Source organism: Callospermophilus lateralis, unplaced genomic scaffold (assembly GCF_048772815.1).
Source record: "Callospermophilus lateralis isolate mCalLat2 unplaced genomic scaffold, mCalLat2.hap1 Scaffold_45, whole genome shotgun sequence".
Lineage (NCBI taxonomy): Eukaryota > Metazoa > Chordata > Mammalia > Rodentia > Sciuridae > Callospermophilus > Callospermophilus lateralis.
This window is the reverse complement of record NW_027514398.1, coordinates 7,988,058-8,012,110: the sequence shown is the minus strand read 5'-3', so window position 1 is coordinate 8,012,110 and position 24,053 is coordinate 7,988,058. Positions and strand designations below refer to the sequence as shown.

The 24,053-nt window shown below is 32.1% G+C and overlaps 2 pseudogenes; one reads left to right on the top strand and one right to left on the bottom strand.

Moving 5' to 3' along the window:
* LOC143388875 (leucine-rich repeat protein SHOC-2-like) overlaps positions 1-23,850 on the top strand; it is a 28,762-nt pseudogene extending 4,912 nt beyond the window's left edge.
* On the bottom strand, positions 13,857-14,635 carry LOC143388863 (opioid growth factor receptor-like protein 1 pseudogene; annotated as a pseudogene).
* Positions 23,851-24,053: the final 203 nt, after the last annotated feature.

Sequence of the window (24,053 nt, the reverse complement as noted above, 5' to 3'; positions counted from 1 at the left end):
TGAGATGTAGGTTTGTCTTATCTTTCTCTAGAAAGATTTTTGATTGCCTGTGGAATGTACCTAATGGAACCACTATAATCAATCCATGTTCATAGCTGGATATTTTTGTGGTCCATTAGGTAATACAAAGTTTGTTACAGATTATTTAGAGGACTGTTTTATCTCTAATTAACCTATATTATTGGTTTTAGTCATGATTGGTCCCACTCGGCTCAGGCCTTAGATTTGACTCTTGCCAGAATGACAGCCTTGGAGCTGCAGGTTAGAAAAGTGTTCTCAAACTCTTCAGCCTTTTGATTATTTACGGTCTATTATTTAGTTCTTGTTAGTTCTTTACTTTTTTTTTGGAAGATGGTTTTTAGAATTTTTTAAGGGTATGGTTTGAATTAACTCCCAAGGAAATTGTTAAAGAATTTTAAAATCCAGTTATTTGGCACAACTCTATACAGAAAAGCTTGCTGAGACTTAGTTATAGATACTGTCCATTGAACATATGCTTTCCTGAATTCTTGTCATGGGTCTTTATGTCATATTCTTATTTGGAGTGGTAATGGGTTAAAAGTATTTTCTAAATGTTGTTCTGAAAGGCAAGCTCATCTGTAACACATAATGAATTGTTTTTATAGCCATAATAAATATTTTATATAAATTTTCTATATGAGATTTATATTCATGGTTCAATATAGTAGGAAACAAGAACAAATATTTCCTAATTTTCTTTCTTTAAAATTTATTGAAGGGGCTGGAGTTTTGGCTTAGTAGTAGAATGCTCATCTAGCATGTGTGAGGCACTGGGTTTGATCCTCAGCACCACATAAAACTAAATAAATAAAATAAAGGTATTATGTCCAACTACAACTTAAAAAATTTAAAAAAATAAAATCTACTGAAATGGCAATGATGAACAAAGAGAAATGATCCTGGAAGAAAAAAACATAGAAAATATGTATTGTATATAAAACATGATCAGACTAATTAAAAGGGGAAAAATGAATAAAATACAAATCTTAGAAATATGCTTCCCAAATCAAACTCAATAGAAAATGCTATATACTATAGTGAACACAAACACCAAAAATATTGATCTATAGGAAAAAGTAGAATTCCCCTCGATATCTAGAACAGAAAGAAGGGAATGTATGTAAATCCTGTGAAAAATTATATTATAAGAAATAAATCTAAAAGTACTAGAAAGAGAATATTGGAGTAATCCAATGAAGAAAATTAATTTCAAAATATGCTGATTTCTTAAACCTGATTAAAACCTAGATATTAAGGATAAGACTAAAATTGCTTTCCAAAAAAAATATAATCAAAAAGAGTACTTTTAGTTTTAAAAATTATATTCATTGACTTATTTGGAATAAATAATATATTCACATATAAAATTTTACAACCCATCTTTCTTTAGTTTTGGTCTAAGGATACTGCTGACCAACATATAGTAAGTTCCTCTTTTGTTTTTGGAACCATTTATATGAAATTGGCATTATTTTATCCTTTACTATTGGTAAAGTTTCCATTGAAGATGTCTGGGGCAGGGGTTTTCTTTTATATGAATGATTTTCAGAGCATTTCCAATGTGTTTAAAGGTTATAGGGTTGTTCAGGTTATTATTTTCTTCTTGAGCAAACTGTGTCATGTGTTTTTTTAAGGAATAAGTTAATTGCATTTGAGTTGTTATTAAAGACATAAAATTATAACATTTTCTTATCTTTAATATCTACAGAATCTAATATTAGTAAATTGTCTTGTCTCTCCCTTCCCAATATTCTTTATCAAAACTGTAAGTTTCATTGCTCCTCTCAAGATTTTATTGATATTTTCCTGTTTCTCTGATGTTTAGTTCATTGATTTTCATTTTGAACTTTATTATTCCCTTTCATCTGCTAACTCTGAATTTTATTTGCTGTTTTTCTAGTTTCTCATGGTAGGAGTTTGAGGTCATTGATTTAGATCTTCATTCATTTTCATAAAGATATATAGTGCTGTGACATTCCCTTTAAGGATTGCTTTAGTTAGCACCTCACACATTTCTATATACCATGTGTTCCTTCTTTCTGTTATTGATTTATAATTTTATTCCATGTGGGGAAAAGCATGACTTTGTATGACTTGAATCATTTTTAATGTATTCAAAATTTATGGTGCAGTATGAGGTCTATCTTGTTAAATATTCTGTATACAATTGACTGTATATTCTACATTTGATGAGTCAGGTGTTTTGTAAATGTCAGTCATGAATTGTTGTGCAGATGAGGCAATTAGTGAATTTAGTCTACTTCCTGCCTTTTGGGGTCTATTTTCCTTGTAATTTTTATAATGTCTGGACAGATAACGTACACTGCTATACTAATCCCTAATCTTCATTTTTGTTTCAGTCTTCATGGTCATGAGCAGGACTGTTACCACAGTTGATTTAGTCAGTTTTACTTTAGTTAAAGTCAATCTTTGTAGAAGTTTTTCAAACATAGTTTATGGGAACAGTAGTGTCTCTATTGTTATTGTGTTTGTGACCTTTTTACTTGAACAGGTTAAATGTGTATAAAGTCATTGTATTTGACTTCCTTTTTCTTGAGGATCTTAGTAGAACTAAAAGGTAGTTTTCCTGTTCTTTGGAATTGAATGATTAAAACTACAAGGCAAGTCCAGTAATTTTTATTATAAATGATTTAATCTATTTGCCTGGCCCCTCAAAGATTATTCTTTTTCTCTGAAATTCAAAAGCTAGATTTTATCTCCTAGTGTTTTTTTTTTTTTTCCAAGGATGCATGTCCCTGGTATGCTATGGGCTAACTCAACATGTACATTCAATTTTTATTTCAGTATGCTTTTTGAATACAGAATTACATTTTTAATTTGTTATATGTTCTTACATTGAAATATATGTCTTTAAGTTTACTTTGAACGACCAACTAATTGGGATGGTAAAGGGAAAAATAATTTGGAATCTCAGCATGATAACTTCAGTGGAATTCCATTTTCGGAAAATAACTTTCATCATCAAATACAAAATCTTGTTTAGTTTTTAAAAGAGAAGCAGAAAAAATAATTACTATTTATGCAGATTAGACACAAGAAGCAAAAGTTAAGTTACTAAAAATGTTTAAAAGTTAGGTTCTTCTCATTGGTGCTTAGTCACTGTGTATTTCTATTTCTCTTTCCTCATTTTTTTATTGATGCATCTTAGTTGTAGATTATGATGGAATTTGTTGTAACATATTTGTTATTGCACAGGATATAACAATATAATTTGTCCAGTTATCACTACCCGGCTCCTCAGGACTCTCACAGCCTTGTCCCTTTCCTCTATTGTCTCCCCCTTGATTTTTATTGATCCCCTTCCCTAACTCTTTTCTTTTTCCTTTTTATTCTAGCTCCCACAGATGAGAGAAAACATACAACCTTGGACCTTTTGAATTTGGCTTATTTTGCTTAACCTAATGCTCTTAATTCCATCTATTTTTTTCCTGCAAATTATACATTTTATTCTTCTTTATGGCTGAATTAATCTCCTCTGTGAAAACATACCACATTTTCTTTATCCATTTACCTGTTGATGAACAGCCAGCTGACTCCATAGTTTGGCTATTATGAATTGTACTGCCTATAAATGTTGGTATACATGAATCATATATTAAAGCTTTAATGACTTTAATTCTTTGAGAAAAAGTACTGAAGAAAATTGTACAACTGGGTCATATGGTGTTTCCATGCCTAGATTTTGTGGCCCCATCATACTGATTTCCATAGTGGTTTTACTAATCTGCAATCGCAACAACAATGTAAAAGTTTCTTCTTTTCTCGACATCATCTCCAGCATTTATTATCATTTGTATTTTGATTTTTTGTTCTTGTTGGGTGTTTTTTTTTTTTGTTTTGTGTTTGGAATTGAATCCAAGGACACTTACCACTGAGGCTGTAATCCCAATCCTTTTTATATTTTGAGGTGGGATTTCAATAAACTAGTGAGACTGACCAAGAACTTGTGAATTTCTTGTCTCAGCCTCTGGAGTCAGTTGGGTTACAAGCATTCTAAACTGTACCTGCCCATGACTGCCATGAGATCAAGTCTCAGTGTAGTTTTGTATTGCATTCCCTAGTTTTTAAAGGTGTTCAAAAAAATTTTTTTCATGCACTTTGTTAGCCATTTGTACTTCTTCTTTTGAGAAGTATCTATTTACCTATTAGGGGGATTATTTGGGGTTATTTTGTTAAGTTTTTGGAGTTCTTATTTTAGCTATTAACACTATTTCAGGAGAATAGCAGTGATTCTCTATCAGGTGTGTACTTTCTCTCATTACATTCCTAATTGTTGCCTTTGCTGATCAGAAGCTTTTTAATTTGATATTGTCCCATTTATTAACTCTTTGTACTATTTCCTAAGGCTTTTGGGTTCTATTGAGAAAGTTATTGACTGTGTCTAAAAGCTGGAGTGTTGACCCTGTATTTTCTTCTAGGAGTTGCAGTTTCTGGTCTAATTCTTAGGATTTTGATCCATTTTGAGTTGGTTTTTGGCAGGGTGAGACATAGGTCTAGTTTCATTCTTCCCACCACCAAGTGTTAAAAAGGTTATCATTTCTTTAATATATGTTTTATACCTTTTTGAAGTATCATATGCCCGTGGGTTTGTCTCTGTGTCTTCTATTCTGTACCATTGATCTATGTCTCTTTTTATGCCAATACAATGCAGTTTTTGTTACTGTAGTTCTGTAGTACAATTTGAAGTCTTTATAAAGCATTGCTTTATTGGCTAAGCATTGCTTTACCTATTCTGGGTCTTCTATTCTTCCAAATGAATTTTAGGAATTTTTTTCTAGTTCTAAGAGTAATGTTATTGGTATTTTGATGGGGGTTGTATTGAACCTATATTCTGCTTGTTGGAGTAGGTTCATTTTAATAATATTTTGTCTATCCATGAACATGGGAGGTCTTTCCATCTTCTGGGGTCTTTAATTTCTTCAATATTCCATAACTTTCATTGTAGAGGTTAGATTTATTCCTAGGTTGGTCAGTTGGTGGTTTTCTTTTTTTGTTGTTGTTGTTTCTTGTTTTATAGTCTATTGTGAGTGAGATTGTTTTATGATTTTTTTCTCTGTGGATTCATTGTTGGTATATAGGAAAGCCATTGATTTTTGTATGTTGGATTTGTATCCTGCTAACTCGTTAAATTTGTTTGTTAGCTCTAACAATCTTTTGATGGAATTTTAGGATTTTGTAATTATTGACACTGTATAATTCTTGGAATATTGTGGATGCTATACACCATTGGTACTTGAGCTTATCAAGCAAATTCTAGCCTCAAGGTTTTTATATTTTTGTATCTCTGCTTAGGCCTCCTTTCTCCTAAACATTGATATCATATTCTTATTCATACAGTTCATCAAATGGATACATGGGGCTTGGTAAGCAATCGACCCTATCCATTCTAATATTTTAGCAATATTTTCTTGTTTTGTATTTTTGAGCATGTATTTGTATCCTTATTGACTAGTAATCTGTGGGTGATGCAATCAGAGCACTAAAAGAAAGGTTTTGGCCCACAGAGGGAGCGTAGATGGGGCTAGATGGTAAAATCTCCCAGAAAGTAGGATGGGTTCACTTCCTTTGACACAAAGTAACTTCTTTATGTATACTTCTCTGTCTTGGTTTCCTTAATCATTCTATGTTTCTTTTTTTATTAGAAATGATTCCTCTGATTTTAATTTATATTATGAATATGAAAACATTTATCTTCATTATAAAGTCTTGTAATTCAGATGACATATGAAAAACACATTGCTTCATGTATAACGTTTTCTTCAAGGTCAGGTAATATTTTAGAGATCAATAAAGTCTAAGAGTAATATTGCCCTTATTTTATATGATTTGCTAGTGGTCAGCAAATATAGTACCATTCCTATTTTGAGTAAAGGAAGGTAATAATACTATGTTTTCCAAATTTTATGAATCACAGTTATTTCTTATTTACAGTGTTTATTAGAATATTTTTTTCTCTTTTTTTCATCATTCCTATCTCCTGTATCATGTAGCAGAAGCCTGAGTTTTGGTGAAAATTTGAACCTTTGAATCATGATCTGTTAGACATCTCAGCAGTCTTAATTGACTTTTGAGATTCTCCCTGTCATCTTTTGGAGAAGATTGATATACCTGAAATAGTATTCACAAACTTAATAGAAATCTATCTTTTGATTCTGTCCTTTTACCCTTGATGCTATCTTAGCACTTCAAAATTGTAACTTATTATGAAAAAAATAAATACCCAACTGCTGTCTTGAAGAGTTGATGCTAGTCAAATAGCAGCTGCCATAATATTTTTTCCTTGGGTTAAAAATTTTGCCATGGGGTGGGGTTGTGGCTCAGCAATATAGCATTTCAGAGAGGTTACCAACTTGCCCATTGTCACATAAGTACACTTTGGTTTTTCTATTCTATGGTTATGCCTCCAATTTAAACATTATTTTTCTGTTGAACATTTAGATTGTCTCCATTTTTGCTAATGTACATACAATTTAACATGTTTAGTCATAGATTATTTTACTTTTGGCCAACACATATTTTACTGTTCTCAATGTCATAATGCAGTGATCACAATAGTAAATATTTTTGCCTGTATTACTAACCACTAAGTTCTCTGGAGCTTTGAAAATGCACCCCAGTCCTCCATTCCCATCTCCCATTCAAAATGGATGCAGTTTACCAGAGTGTCGTCAAAACGATGCTAGTGAATTTCCTTAGTTAATTGAGAAGATACATTAAAGACAAAACATACTTAATATTTCCTAAGTGGTAGTTTTTAATCTTGACTTTTGTATAATATTTTATGCCTGTTGGAATATTGCTTAATTGGCACCAGAATACTTTTTAGCTCAGTTTACAAACCCTGTTGAAGTAAAGTGATGTGCATGAGCCTAACAATAGTTATACTTTGAAGAACTGAGAACTCAGAAGATTGCTGCTTTTCTGCATTGTAGTTGACTAGATTTATAGTATAGACTCATGAGATTTTTTTTACTGTCAACGACTAATTTTTATAAATGTAGAAAGTACAACTGTACCAATTAATCATTTTTTATGTAACTTCCCTCAGCAAGAGGGAAAGAAACTAATTAATAAAGGAAAGAAGATTATGAAGCATAATGACTGTCCTCTTAAGTTCCAAGGCTTAATTTATGCTGTCAATTTAATGTATGCTGTCATCCATTTATGCAAGCATTATAAACATCAAAAAGAAAGTTTATCATACAACAGATTTTTTTTAAATGATCAAACCAAAAAGAAAGAAATGGACAAATACTAGAAGGTTCTGAAAATTGAAAGCCCACAAGTATTTGTCACTAAAAACACAACTGTGACCTAGAGACCAGACAATCATTTCTCTGTCTTCTAATATTGGAAAAGAAAATTTAAAAGTAAAGGCAACATCTGGCATTTTAACCTACCCTAGGTAATAATGTCATAGCAACAGTTATATCAAAGAAACTTTTTTCTTATAAATGTTATTTGGTAAGTTTAATTTTATTTGAATCTTTTATGATAGTAGATGTCATTATATCCATCTATGTAGCTCATGTGTATTCTCATACTGACAATAAAACTAGAACATGCCTAGAAAATAAAGCACTATTTTTAATGTACTCATTAGTGGCTAATATGTTCTTAAGCAGGATTTGCTTAGATTTCATTAATATATATGTACTTGTGTATGGTGCTCAGAAAGTTATTGATCTTGGAGCACTTCAGATTTTCACATTAGAGATGCCCAATCTGTGTAACTTCTTTTCACAAGTTGGTTCTAAAGATTAAGTTGTTAAAAGATGACAATAATTTTCAATAGGATACTTAACAAAGTATAGCTGCATATTTGATTATTTTTCTTATACAATTTCCTTGGTTCTAGAAGATAATAATCTTGTAATCCAGTGGATAGCCTGTGACAGTAAAGAGGTTCATTTTATATTTTCAGGCAACCTGTCTCATTTATATCATCTTGGTCTGAGATACAATAGACTGTCTGCAATACCCAGATCACTAGCAAACTGCAGTGCACTTGAAGACTTAAATTTGGAGAACAATAATATTTCTGCTTTACCAGAGGTAAGAATTGGATGAGAGAAAACATGACTGGATTGAAATAAGCTTTCAAGATAATTTAGGGAAAACTAACCAATCTTTATAGCTGGGGACATAATTTGGTGACTGAAATTGTTTAAATAACAAGCATCCTATATAGCTACCACTAAAATAGAATTCAAAAGAGGAAAGAAAGGATACAGGGAAGCTTTTTTAATATAAAGAAGGTAAAAATCAGAAGGAAAATTAGCATGCTATAGTTCCCTGTAGTACTGTGTAAATCATTTTTATGTCATTTTGGGCAATGGCAGTAAAAATATTAAGAAAAAGTTGTATGGCTAGTTTTAAATCTCATCTGTCCTTCACAGTTCCTTATAAAATGTACTGTAGAAAGATGATAAGTGGCAAGAACTACCTTGATAGAACATACTACTTGTTATTAAAATTAATGTTAGCTGTAACTCTAATGTGACACAAATTATTACCCTTATCAGTGCAGTAATATTAAAAGTATTTAGTATATTAAAATCACCAAAATCTTTCATTTTTAAACATTACTTAAAAAATTTAAATTAGTTATCCATGACAGTAGTATGCATTTGTGCACTTTTATATTCATAGGTAGGTATAATTTATTTTTCTGATTTTCCATGTGACAGACACAGTACTTTTATTTTTATTTATTTATTTTCTGTGGTGCTGAGGATTGAACCCAGTGCCTCACATGTGCCAGGCAAGTGCTCTGCCACTGATCTACAGACAAGGCCTTGATTTTGCATGTTATAGAATCACATTAGTAATACCGACATATATGGACATAAGGCAATAATGTTTGTGTCATCCTTCCTATCTCCCTAACCCCACCCCTCCCCTCTCTTTACTTCCATCTATCTAATCTAAGGTAATCTAAAGTATTTTTTCCTAGTGCCCCCTCCTTATTTTGAATTACCATCAACATATCAGAGAAAACATTTGGCCTTTGGTGTTTGGGGATTGGCTTATTTTGCTTATCATGATGTTCTAAAGCTCCATTCATTTACTGGAAAATGCCATAATTTCATTCTCTTTTTTTTTTTAAACTTTTAAAAATTTTTTTAATATTTACTTTTTAGTTTTTCGGTGGACATGACATCTTTGTTTGTATGTAGTGCTGAGGATCGAACCTGGGCCGCACGCACGCCAGGCGAGCACGCTATTGCTTGAGCCACATCCCCAACCCCATTTCATTCTCTTTTAGGGCTGAGTAATATTCCATTGTGCATTTGATTTAGCCATTCATCTATTGAAAGACACCTAGATTGGTTCCACAGTTTAGCTATTGTGAATTGAACTGCTATAAACATTGACATGGCTGTGTCACTGTAGTATGCTAATTTCAGATCCTTTGAATATAAACCAAGGAGTTGGATAGCTGGGTAAAATGGTGGTTCTATTTCAAGTTTTCTTAGGAATTTCCATCTGCTTTCCATAGTAGTTTCATCAATTTACAGTCACACCAGCAATGTATGAGTGTTCGTTTTTCACTATCTTTTTGCCGTATCTTCTTGCCTTTATTCTTGATCATTGTCAGTCTGACTGGAATGAGATGAAATCTTACAGTAGTTTTGATTTGCCTTTCTATAATTGCTAGAGATGTTGAACATTTTGTCATATATTTGTTGATTGTATTTCTTCTGAGAAGTGTCTGTTCAGTACCTAAGACCATTTATTGATTGAGTTATTTTTGTGTAAGTTTTTTGACATTAATTCTTTATTGTATGTACATGCAGTAAAGATATTCTCCCAATATCTAGGGTCTCTCTTTATATTATTAATTCTTTCTTTTGCTGAGAAGACATGTTTCAGTTTGAGTCTATCCCATTTATTGATTCTTGCTTTTACTCCTTGCACTTTAGGGGTCTTTTTAAGGAAGTCAGATCCTTGGTCAACATGGTGAAGACTAGGGCCTACTTTTTCTTCTAGTGAGCAGAGGTTCTCTTTTCTAATGCCTAAGTTTTTGATCCACTTTGATTTGAGTTTTGTACAGAGGAGGAGAGAGAGATTTAATTTCATTTTGTACAGAGGGAGACAGGTTTAATTTCATTTTGTTACATATATGTTACTTTTAACTTGGCTTGTGTTGTATATTTTAAATAATTTTTTATTTATTTTGTGTTGGTAGTAATTGGGTAAAATGTAACACTCTTTTAAACTGTGTGTCTCGACAATGAAAGGGAATTTTACCCATAAATGTTTGCTTATGTTTACTCAAGCATAATATTCTAAAAAAAGAATGGAATGTGGACTTAAGGATCCATAGATCTTTCGCAAATTTTTTTTTCTTCCGTAATAATTAAAACTGTAGATACACACACACACACACACACACACACACACACACACAGTAAATTAGTGTGTCTGAATTTTCATGAAACAGCTTGGCCAGGGTTGAAAGATGAATTTCAACCAGGCAAAGTGGTGCTTGTTTTTAACTACTCCAGAGACTGAGGCAGGAAGATTGCATGCCTAAGGTCAGCATAGGCAATTTAATGATACCTTATCTCAAAATTTAAAAAAATAAAAAGGGCTGAGGTTTTACCTCAGTAGTAAGAGTGCCCCTGAGTTCAATCTGTAGTATTGGTGGGTGGAGAGGAAATGATTTTCCCACAGTTGCAGTTTCTAGACTAGTTATTCTAGTATTTCTTCTTTACTTTGGAATTAATAGGGGTTCTTCATATCCTTATCAGTTCATTAAGACTAGTATGACAGGATCTTACCTATGACCAAAGAGTACTTCTGTTGACAAGAGGTTGAATGGGATAAGGAGTAAATCCACAGATACCAGATACATCTCTGAGAACCAGAATATCTGGGTTTTTGTCTTTGATCATAGTAATTTACACATGATCAAAGTGTATGATGTTCTTTTGTTTAATGTCACCCCTCTTGATAATGAATGACTTGTATCCATAAGAGTGTAAGTAATTAGCACATTCACTAGTTCTTTTTGAGATTATATTTGGATGTGGTTTGTGAGCTTAATTAAGAGTGACTGGTTTTAATATATATCCATATACATAAGTATAAAGACTGGGTCTATATCAAAATTCAAAAAGTGGGAATTCAATTTAAATATGTGTGTTTATATTGCCCCAGTTTTATTGTCAGTGAGGGGAAGCTTATATTTATGTGTGTGTGTGTGTGTGTGTGTGTGTGTGTGTGTGTGTGCACGCGCGCATTACCCCATTACAATTATACGCTGTACTTGGGTTACTTTTGACAAACTCATACATGCATGCAACTCGATTTTAGTTCAGGCTCCTCCTGTTTACTTCCCAGGCCCCTTCCTTCATTTTCCTTCCTGTATGATAGTGATTTTCCTTTTGCTCATGTAGTTGTTCACTTTTGAGTGGTTCTTTCTACTTATACATAAAGTTGAAATAGCCTATGTTATGTTTATGTATGTATATAGCATGACTTTAAAATTGCTTTGCATGCCCCCTTTCCCTTCCCTCCATTCTTTCTCTCAATCTCCTTCTAGTCCACTGACCTTTCCTTTATTTTATGAAACCAATCTTCTCTTCCTTCATTTCCTTATTTTGCTTTAGCTTCCTCATATGAGAGAGAAAACATTAGACCCTTTAATTTTTTTTGCCATGGAATTAAAGTTACTATTTTATTAATAGCCAATATTAACTATCCTTGCTGCCTGTAGTACAACAATAAAGACTATATTTGCAAATATACAATAATGTTTCTAGCTATTTGGCCATGCTTCACTGAATTTTGTATAACAGCTTCTCTGTAAATTTCTGCAAGCACATGGTAGTTTTTAAAAATACAAAACAAAAGTTAAACCCAGGGGGCAGTTTCATATCTAAGACACACATAAACACATATCTATAGATCTTATTTTAAAAAAAAAACATTAAATATACAAAGTATTATTAATATAAAAAGTTCCAGACATTTAATTTTTATCTGCAAAAGGAATGTCATCCCGACTTATTCTCCACTTAATAATTCTCTCATTAGTTATTTACAGATTAAATGTAGGAAACTATAGTCACATATGAATATACGTTTAAAAAACACATGATGAAAAAGGCCAATATTTTGGATGGAAGCCAGGAAGTTCTCCCCTTGAAACTAAGTATTCTCAAATAAAGTAGCACAATGTAACAAAATCCCTCATAAAGAATAATATTTTAAAAACTAAACTGTTAAATGAAATGTTTTTCTTCTGAGGGCTTTAATATACTATAATTTCTAAGTAGTTCCGATTATATTCATTTATTTTAGTATCTGGTAATGGTAACTGTTAAAATATTAACAGTTACTTATCTATTAACAGTTACTAACATTTAATATTAAACAAATGTGACAGGATTAGTATCTGTAACTGTTAAAAATATTAGAAGTTAAATTAAAATATTAAAAGTATTAATAGATACCAGATACTAATCTGGTCACATGTTTAATATTAAGCATTTAGAAAGCAGTCTGAAAGTGTCTATACACTGTGTATACACAACTAGTAAGATATTTTGAATTAAATTAATATTATTCCTATAATTCAGCCTAATTTGACAATTCACTCTTATCCACTAAACTCTGTGGAACTGTTTATTAAGTTCTACAGGGACATTGCTATGACAAGCACCATGTCAGAGGATCCATGTATTTCCTGCATGTAAAAAAAAATGGAAAAAACAAACTTAAACTGTTACCTCAAATTCTTAGTACTTCAACTTGACATGTTATAGGAACTAAAAATGATGAGGTATTCTATATTCTACATATTGAAACATGAGTGCTACTAAGACTTTCATAAAAAAATCAAGATTAAGCAAGTGGGGTGTTTTTGCATAAATTTCAAAGCAATAAAATCATATTTCTAAAGACATATTATCAGTATGATTATTTTCTAGAAATCCACTACTTAAAGTGTGGATCAATAAATATAACAGAAGACGATATGATGGGATATGAAATAGGCCATATAACAAAATCCTCCAGGGGATTAAAGTAAATAGAACTTTTCTTAAAAGTGAAAGATTTTTTTTAAAAAGTCAATTTATTTCTAAGTGATATAATGTGAAAATGTTTATATATTCATTTCTTTTTCCATATTTGTGTATATGTTTTGAAGTTCTCATCACACTGTTTCTGATTATTTTCTGATTTTAATAGTAATTAGTATAATATTATTGGAAATAAAATTGTTTTCAGTAATTATTAGTAATAAATTAAGTTCTTACTAGAACTGAGTATATGAAATTTCAAACTGTTCCGATTTGAAAGTTTGATAAATTAAAGATGCAAAACTATATATGTATATATTAAAAGATACACTGTAGAATAAACAACATAGTAATTTAATAATCCACATATCACTGAGATATATTAATGAGTTAAGAGATATGCCTATTGATAGTGCAAGAGGCATGCCTTTTAAAAATGAATAATTTCCTTTTTTCCTTTTTAATTCTTCAGTCATCTGCATCCAGAATCAACCACCGAATTTATGTAGAACATCCATTTAAGTAAAGTTCTTTTTTGGACTTTTGCACCAAAATTTGTTTTTAAGCACTTAATACAGAAAATATTTTTATTATAATTTTAAAGAAAACTCTGAAATCATACAATTAAAAGTTGCCCTCTGTTCCATTTAGATGTCAAGAAGATGATTATCCTAATGTATACTATAAGTACACTTGATTGCTGACAAAGATGGAGGCTCAATGGTGAGCGAGGGGAGAGGGAGAAAGAAGACAGCAGGACTGACAGCTTAGCTTGGGAGGTCAGATCTCCCCCAGCACCTCCATTTCACTTATCAGAATCAAGGCTTTTGAGAATACGGGTGATTCTTAAATAGTTGTGCTGGGACTCATTCAGATGCTGAAATCTTTCCTGCCAGTTAACAGCCCGAGCAACATTTCCATTTTTATCAATCAGTTTTATTCCAAAAAATTCTAGCATCATTTTATAAGACAGGAGGAATCTTATAACTGCTTCTTTTGTTTTTTTGAATTCCTCAATTTCATATGTAGTTAGTTCTTTAGCATAAAATTTCAAGCCTTGTTCTCTCAGGGGAAAAAGCCATTGAATGTAAGTGTGGTTGTGCTCCAGCTTTTCATAATTTTCTTTCCATTTATTTAAAACTTCTTCAATGTAAACACCATCTGGCTTAAATGGAATTTTTTTCTTATAGAAACGAAGATTGCTCAAGTCATTTTGATATCGGATATCTTTGAAGTTCTGGGGGTACTGATGTCGGTATTTGTACAAATCCCTTGCATAAAAACTTCTCTTTGGTTTGGCAGTTGCTTCAGAGGAATCACCACCCTGCTGGGCGCCTGCCTCCTCGGTGTCTTCCTCCGGCGGAGGGCTGGCGCGGGGCCGCCCCCCCAGCTTGCTCCGGAGGCTGCACGGGCTCCTCGGGTTCCTGCCCCGGGGCCTCGCCGCTGCAGCCAGGCCCTGGCTCCTCCGGCTCAGGCTCCGAGTCCGTCTGCCAGGTGGAGTCGCAGTCCTCCACGGTGGTGGGCTCGCGGAAGCTGACCCAGCGGAGCAGGTTGCCCATTGAAGAGGTGGCGGCGGGCGCCGGGCTGCTGGGCGCAGGGCTGCTGGGCGCACGGCGCGGGCTGCGGCAGGCACACTAGGGCCCGGGTATGGCCGGGGGCAGGGCGCTGGACAGCAGCCTCAGCGCCCGCTGCCGAACTCAGACCCTTTAATTTTTGAGACTGGCATATTTCACATAGCAAGATTAAATACTCATAAGGAAATGGAACTATAGCTAAGCACATATGCTCAAGACATGAAGCTAGGAGCTCTACATGTATTATTTTATATTCAGTATCTTCCTACGATTTGTTGGGAATATTCTTATTGAATAGATAGGGGGAAAAGACAGTTTTATTTTAGTCAAATTTGTTACCATAAATATTTTTTTGAAAATATGGGAGAGATATTATCTAATAAATTTACCAAAGTTGGCAAAATTGATGAGTAGAAGACCTAAGATAGGAATCCAGATATATGTGACTGTAAAGGAAAGATAAACATCTATGTTTCACAGTGTGATATAAGTAATGCATGGAAGAGGGTTGGGGCTGTAGCTCAGTGGCAGAGCACTTGCCTCCTAGCATGTGTGAGGCATTGGGTTCGATCCTAAGTACCATATAAAAAAAAAGGCATTCTTTCCATTTACAACTACAAAATTTTTTTAAAAAAATGTGTTGAAGAGAAGTCTTCTTGTACTCTTAGTATAATCAAATATCAATATTTTGTCATACAAGAATATCAGTTCAGCAGTTTAAGTCAGTTTTAAGAATAACATTTTTGCAATGAATCTCAATAAATCTTGTTTCTGATAAAGCAGATTAAAGACATTTTTCTTGAAATGTCATGTAAGGTTTTCTTAAGCACTGTTCTTGTGCTCATATTTTGTCTGTGTGCAAAAATAGATGCTAAGGTTAGATTTTTTAATGTTTAGTGTGAAAATCAAATATTTATTAAATAGATAATTCACTTTCAATTCTATAGTTATTTTCTTCCTTCCTTTTATGTTGCCATAACTGACATCTCAGGTACCAAGCCTTCATGGAGGTCAGACAGCTGAATTTTGAATGCTATTTTAAACCCACATACTCTCAGTGGACTTTGTTTCTTTTTGCTTACATTTTTATTTAATCTAGATTGGTTTTTATCCTGTTGTGAATTCTTATTTCTTTTTTGATCTTTCAAAATTTCATTGCAGTCTATTTTCTCCATTTCTAGTTATTCTAGTATTTCTTCATTACTTTGGAATTAAATAGGGGTTCTAAAATTCTAGCAGTTATTATATGTTAGGTATGGTAAAACTGTTTGTGTATTTTGTCTCCATTATCTTCACTACAACCCATAAAGTAAGGCATTATAATTTCAAAAGTGAATAAACTAAGTTTTAATACATCAGTTTACCCAAACAGGAATAGTGGTGCCTACCTGCAATCTCAGCTACTCAGAAGGCTGAAGTAGAATCACAAGTTCAAGGCTAGCCTAGACAACTTAGTGAAACTCTAAGATAATTTCAAAGAAAAATGCCAAGGATATAGCTCATAGGTGGAGGAACCCTGGGTTCAATCCCCAGTACCAGAAAATAAAGAGAGAAAAAAAGAAAGAAAAATAGTTTACTCCAAATCACAAGCTATTAAATGATAAGGCAATATTGATTCAAAACTATTTAAATAACCAATAACAAACAGTATTTCTTAAATATTGGTATGCAAGTCAACAGAAAAGTTTGTTGTAATGCATATTAATTATGTGGGAGTCAGCCCAGAGTCTCCATTTCTAACAGCCTTTCAGGGGCTACTAATGTTGCTCTTCCTTGATCCAGCCTAAATAATGAGCACCTATTCTGTGTAATTTATTATTGATGACATACCAATTGTGCATTATTTTCTAAGTGCTTCCTATCTGTGCTTTATATCTCTAAAAATGTTTAATGTTCTTAAAGGCAGATATTTATTTATATTTACACACTTAGCAGTTTCTTTTTGTAGTGGGAAACTAAAGTAGGGATATATGAGTTTATGTGTTTAGTAAATACTTGCTTAATAGGTACTTGTATTCCTTCAAATTTTACCATATAAAAAGGAATGTGTTATACTATATCAAGAAGTATAATCAGCTTCTGAATTTAGTATTCCTAAAGAACCATTAAATTATTGAATAATGATTTATACTGTGACAGGAATTATGCTAATTTTTTTACTATTTATTTTTATTTATTTATTTTTACATGCTGCTGAGGATCAAACTCAGGGTCTCACTTGTGCAAGGCAAGTATTCTACTACTGAGCTACAACTCCAGCTTAATCTTAGTACTAATGTTAATCTTAATACTAATTTAGATAGTTATATAACTAAAACCTATATAGGATTTGTTACAGTAAGTGACATAGCACTCTAAAACTAGCCACCTTGAGATACTTCTCAGTCACCAATTTATACTTTTTGTTATAGAGTGATTTAAATAAACTAAAGCCAAACAATTCAAAAAAAGGGAAAAAATTCCTGTTTTCTTGTGAAATCTGAAAAATCTGAGTGCACTGACTTCACAGTTTCCACAAGGCAAGACAATAGCTTGCTGGAATTGAGTATTGACTATCCGGGCGAAAGTGTCACAGAATCAGCCTAACCTGTTTCTGTAGGTCCTTACTTGCAAGGCCTTGAGGCATTTGTGTTTGGAATTTGCTATTCTATTCAAATGAAGTTTTTTTCTCAGTTCTAATTTAGATTTATGTTTGTTTTTTTAACAGAGCCTTTTATGCAGTCTTGTGAAACTGAACAGTTTGAACTTGGTTAGAAGTTACATCCAGTCATATCCAGTGGGTGGTCCAGCTCAGTTTTTCACCATCTGTTCCCTCAACATGGAATATAATCAAATCAATGAAATCCCATATGGAATTTTCTCTAGAGTAAAAGCATTAAGGGAGCTAAATATGAAGGTAAACTTTTTGTATCAGGAGGAAAGGAGGAATTACTAATGAATTGATATTCTCTCTATTGATGTGGGTTATGTTTCATTTTACTTTGTTGATGAAGTCTACTTAGGGGAAATATATATATATATATATATATATATATATAGAGAGAGAGAGAGAGAGAGAGAGAGTGTGCTGATAATCAAACTCAGTGACTCACATATGCTAGGCAATCACTTTACAACTGAGCCACAACCCCAGCCCCTTGGGGGCAGTTTTTATCAGATAAAAAGTGTTCTATAATTGTGTATAATACCCTAGGAATTTGTCCTCAAGAATTAATAATGAGGATTTTTAAAAATATATTTGTAGGTATGCTTATTGCAAAACAGTTTTAAAGGTACCAAATTATTATTACACTTAGGGATTTAAATTTTTAAAGTGGAATACTGCAGCGCCACCAAAATTGATGCTCAGATATAGAAGAATATTAAATACCAGTTACAATATTCTTAGTTTATTAAGAATTAGGAGGCAATAGCATATAAAAAATTCGTTGCATACATAGAGTTTAAAGCTGTTTGGAGTATGATTAAATATAGTAACTACATAGGTATTTATGTGTACATATATAGTCAGTGTTTTCTAAAATGTATCTCTTTAAAGACCACCCATAAGTAATTCTGATCTCCACTTCTTTTCATTTTTTATTTCTATACTGTCCAGTGAAAGTGAAAGGATCTCACATTTGTAATAGTTTATTGTGAAAGAGGTGAAGAAATGGTGATTTATCTAGTCCAATGATTTAATTTTCAGTAAATTTTCTACTCAGAAAAAACAGTCTATTTGGCCATTCAGCTATTTCTTGGCTGAGGCAGGAATTTAGCTTCCTAGATTTTTTGAATCGAGGTAGAGGGTTCTTTACATTATATCATTCAATATATTTTTGTCTTTGATGAGCCAGTCACACAATTATTGTTCTGTATAATTTAAATTTACAATTTCTTGACTCTGTCTATACTTTGTCATAAATATAGTATGTATCTTTTTTGGTAATTTGGAAGCACATAATTACTGAAGTAGTATAAATTCAAAATCCTATTACAAACAGAATTTTTAATATAGTTACATAATTAATATATGCAGTAACAGTAATGTAGTGGTAAATAACATTAATTCTGTATATTCATTTTGTAATAATAGATTTAGAACACAGAGGTCACAATATTAATTAGTTTTTGTATTTGAATATACACTTTTATGAATTTGACATTATTACAATATGTTAGCTTGGAAAGGATTGTTGTTATTAGTAAAACAACAAAACACTTTATAGCACTTTTCCTAAATTTCCATTCAGACTTGATAAAGGTTACACAAAACTTTCTCTTGAAAAAAAATCAAAATGAAGTTTGTTGTATTCTTCCTCATGTAAGAACCTGTAATAAATATTTCTTAATGAAAATACTTTATCATACTGTACCTATTGGTAGTCTGGGCATAGATAGATAATGTTAAATATTTTTTTAATAAATAATAAATTTCAATTTAGAAAATATAAACAGGATTTTTAAATATATATTCACTGATTGGTATTTCTTATATTGATGATTTTGTGTAAAAAGCCACAAGGATCCATGAGTGTTGCAGAAAAAATTAGAAATATACACTAACAAAAGAACATAATAGATGGAACTGAGTTTGTGGCCCAGTGTTAGAGTGCTTGCCTAATGTGGGAGGCACTGGGTTTGGTTCTCAGCACCATGTATAAATAAATTAAATAACAAAGGTCCACAAACAACTAAAATATTTTTTAAAAAGAATGTGAAAGAAATCCATGACCAATTGGTTAATATATTGGCACATTGATACCCAACTGGGACAAGGGGGATATCACCCTTTTCCATTACCATTATAATATTTTATTTAGGGTTGAATCTGATGGGCATGGTAGCACACACCTGTAATTCTAGCAGGTTGGGGGGGAGTGATATAGGAATATTGAACAACTTACTGAGGCCCTAAGCAATGCAGTGAGATCTGTCTCTAAATAAAATTCAAAAAAATAGTTGGGGATGTAGATTAGTAGTTAATTGCCCCTGGATTCAATCCAAAATATAAAAAAGTGAACATGTAAGAGCAGGAAAAAAGGCAATTTAAAATGCTTAATTAATATCATAGCACTCCGTTATGTTTTTATTATTTAGTGATGAATGTATTCTGTCTTCCTCTTTTTTGGGGGGGTATGTGCTAGGATCAAACCCAGGGGCTTGTGCATGGGAGGCAAGCAATCTACCAACTGAGCTATATTCCCATCCCTTTCCTCTTTTTTTTTTTTTCCTGCTCAGCATCTCTTCCATTCCGGAGCTCACCTGGGTTTCCTTTTCTGCCATGTATCTTCTTTCATGGTGTTTATATCTCAATTTGACCAGTCACATTTTCTCCAATGGTTCCTAAACATTATTATAAAATAAAACATCAAATTTATGAGTATTATCTTTGAACTCTGAAGTTGTTTCTCTGTGTAGTATTTTTATATTTCCATTACTCATATTCACATAGGAAACAAACTTCCTTTTTAAATTCAAAGCAAAAGCTCGGTACTATGCAAAAATCTTGGAAAATCAATGCTTTTGTTGCTGGTTGTAAATCCCTGATTTAGATATCGAGAAGTGGAATAAGGTTTAAGGTTTTTTTCCCAAAAGACTGTACACATGGAGCTTTGTGTTAATGGTTCCACATGAAATGCTGCATTTTGTATTTGCCAGGACAATCAGTTAACATTACTTCCATTGGACTTTAGAACTTGGACCATCATGATAGAATTGAATTTAGCCAATAATCAGCTAAGAATGATCCCTGAGGATTTATCTGGTCTTGTTTCTCTTCAGGTGAGTGAGTACTAATGAGCATTTTAAACTTCTCATTCTCTTTCTCAGTTATCTACTAATATAAAATAAGTGATTTCTCTTTGAAGGTCACAATTAACAGTGATGATAATAAGAACTCTCTTAAACATATGACCCTGTTAGGATGATGCAGTATTGGATCAATTAGTCTAGGCTCAATACTACTGAATACTAATCATTAATATTTAATACTAATGAATATGAGTTAATCTAGGTTCAATATTACTGTTGCCCACTAAAAGGTGGCAGGTTTGAATGCTCTAATATAACTTTGAAGGAAGGGGCATTAAAATTCAGCATCTTTAGGCCATTTTTCTAAATTCTTTTAAAAAACCATATCTTGTTTACCATAATAATTATGGATACCTGAGACAGGCATTTAGAACCTTTTACTGTATGATGTTGACCTAATTTTCATCCTAAATCACTCACCTGCTATTTGTTGGAAATCTAGCGTGTTTCCAGGTCTGTATGTTTATTCCAGTTGTTTCCAGCATCTAACTCTTCTCATCCTCTTTTTTTCTCTAAAAATTCATTCACATGAATAAAGATCCATCTTATTACCACCTTCTTAGTCAGGGATAATCACTTCTGCCTGAGTCCCTAAAGTTTTCATCTTTTTGATGAATAAAGCTTACTAATAGTACTTCAACTTTTTAAAAATTTTCCTATATCATGTTTTTTTAAATCTTGTTTATTTAATTTGCTAAGATGAAATAGTATTGTGTGGTTGAAAGCATGGGTGAAATAAGAATATATAAAATTAGCTAGAAGTATCTGAACACCTTTCTTTTTAGTGCTTGTTTCAAAACCCCACTGCATTACTGACTCCTACTCCTATGGTAGTTTATAATTTATTAGAAAACAAGGACATCTTCCTTCCTCCCCCAATTTTATTTTTTTAGAATGCTTGAAATGTAGTAAATACCATAAATTATAAATACTGTGGATTGTTAGTTGTGACCTTCCTTATGTGATTGTTTACAACAGATGGTTTCATAGACATTTGCAACTTTTCAGTATCAGATAGATTAACTAACTATATGATATTCATGAAAAAATTAATGCTTTTAATTTTATTTATCATTTAGTTATAGTCAAATTTTTAATTTAATTTTGACATTAAATGATTATTTTCAATAACTCTCCTGGGTTTGAAAGTTTTTAGAGTACTAAATTAAATATTTTATGTAATTTAATTGAATGTTACCTATCCTAGTACTGACTGTTTGAAAAATTATCATTTCTAATAAATTTTTAAGCCCCACAATTGTCATATATATGGCTAATATAAAAATGAAATTAATATTTCCATATCATGTTTTATCAAACTGTAAATTATTTCTCTGTAGGTTCTAATATTATCAAACAATCTTCTAAACAAACTTCCCCAAGGTCTGGGAAACCTTAAGAAGTTAAGGGAGTTGGACATAGAGGAGAGCAAATTAGAATCCTTGCCAAATGAAATTTGTTATCTTAAAGATTTACGGGTAAATCGTGTCAGGGGCTTTATAAGCATATGATTGGAGTTTTTGGAATTCATCTTTCTAATTCTTCACCATTTTTAAATTCTTGGACCAGATACATTTTTCTATTATAGGATTAGGGCTGAGTTTTAAGTTCACATAATCTCCTTTTATATTTCTAGAAAATGATAATTTTTGAAAGAAGATCCTGTAACTTTTTAAGTCTTATCTGATTTAATTTCACTGTTATTTTATTCTTTTGTGGAAGTATTATTTTAAATTTATATAGTTGTAGGAAATGTGCATATAACTTTTATTGTTCATTTTTTTTAGAATTTAGTCTTGACAATCAACCAGTTGACCACTCTTCCCAGAAGCATTGGTTACCTTACCAATCTCACACATCTAAGCCCTGGAGATAACCTGCTTAATCATCTTCCTAAGGAAATTGGTAGGAACCTTATGTATTATTAACTCTACAAGTAGTTAACTGTTGATTTTCACACAGTATTTCAGATAAATCTGTTTTTGTAATATGAGGTTATATTAGCATTCTGAGTTTTTTTATGGAGTACTGATACTTAATGTTAGTGGGTGCTTTGATTGTTTCCCCATGGGGTATTATGATTAACATTGTATTTTTTAATATAGTATGGTATATTTATATTTTCAATAAGTTTTCTGAAATCTTAATTTAAAAGAATTATTTTCAGTTCTGCTAAATTTGAAAAATCACACAGACTTGAAACAAATTATTATTGTGGGGATTTAGGCTCAATAATAATATTTGATTAATATTAATATTTGGGATCATTTTAGAATTTTGCCAAATCTTTTTATATCCATTATCTCATATAATTATGAGCACCTTTAATTTCATAAGTGAAGGTTGTAATACTGTTTTACACAGAGTTAGTTAAGGTCATATACTAAATAACTGTGAGTTCTTAAGTTAATAATTCTATGTATACTGTCCTGCCATCTATAATGAGCTTAATACAATGTTAGATTAGTAATTAAGAATAGTTTGGGGGAGCTGCGATTGTGGCTCAGTGGCAGAGCACTTGCCTAGCATGTGCTGGGTTTGATCCTCAGAACTACATATAAATATATAAAAGTGTGCTACCGATTGAGTCACATCCCCAGAAATACATATAAATATATAAAAAACAAAGGTTCAACAACAACAACAACAAAACAATGGTTCTGGAGATTCTTAGCTATTTAAAATCTGAATCTCTCACTTCTTAGTTTTATGTCTTTAAATAATCTACACAAACTCTTTCTTGAAGACTGGAACTTCTTATGTATAAATTAAGAATAATAATGTAAGAAAACTTTTTGAAAGACTACATGAATTTATTTTGGTTTGCCTATCACATATGTGTAACTTTCTTCATGAAAGATCTATATCAAACACACACACATACTGACACACACATGAATGCCAAACTCTATCAAAAAGATCTCTAGAGTTGGAGCATTTTCAAAAAACTAAACTTAAAAACCAAGCATAAGATAGGAGGTTCTGAATAAATGGTCGTGGAGGGTGACCTGGTCATCAGGGTTTTAGAAAATCTCCCCATATAAGTTATATATGTAGTGAAGTTTGAGATTGATGGTTCTAAGAGTTTTAAAATGGAGAGAAGAGTGGGAAATATGTATTACGTATTAATTCCTACTTGCACCTTTGTATAGTAACTGCTTATTTTTAAAAAATTATTGACTTAAAAAAATAGAACAGGTACACTGGAAAACCTTGAAGAACTGTATTTGAATGAAAACCCTAACCTACATCGACTTCCTTTTGAGCTGGCTCTCTGTAGCAAGCTTATAATAATGAATTTTTGGAACTGTCCACTCAGTCACCTTCCACCTCAGATTGTTGCTAGGGGACCTTCTTTCATCATTTAGTTCTTAAAAATGCAGGGTACATATCATGCCATGGTCTGATATAGCTCTGCTGATCCCATACATTTTTCAAGTCATTTGCCATTAATGTGCCACATCTATATCTGTATATATTTATGTAGATATTGATATACATGGCAGATTTATAAAGATTCATTATGTGTTTCTGAAAATAGAGAAATTTAGATCTTTATAAGTCTTTTATAATTTTTCTTTGCTGAAATTGATTCATATTTTTTTTCTGT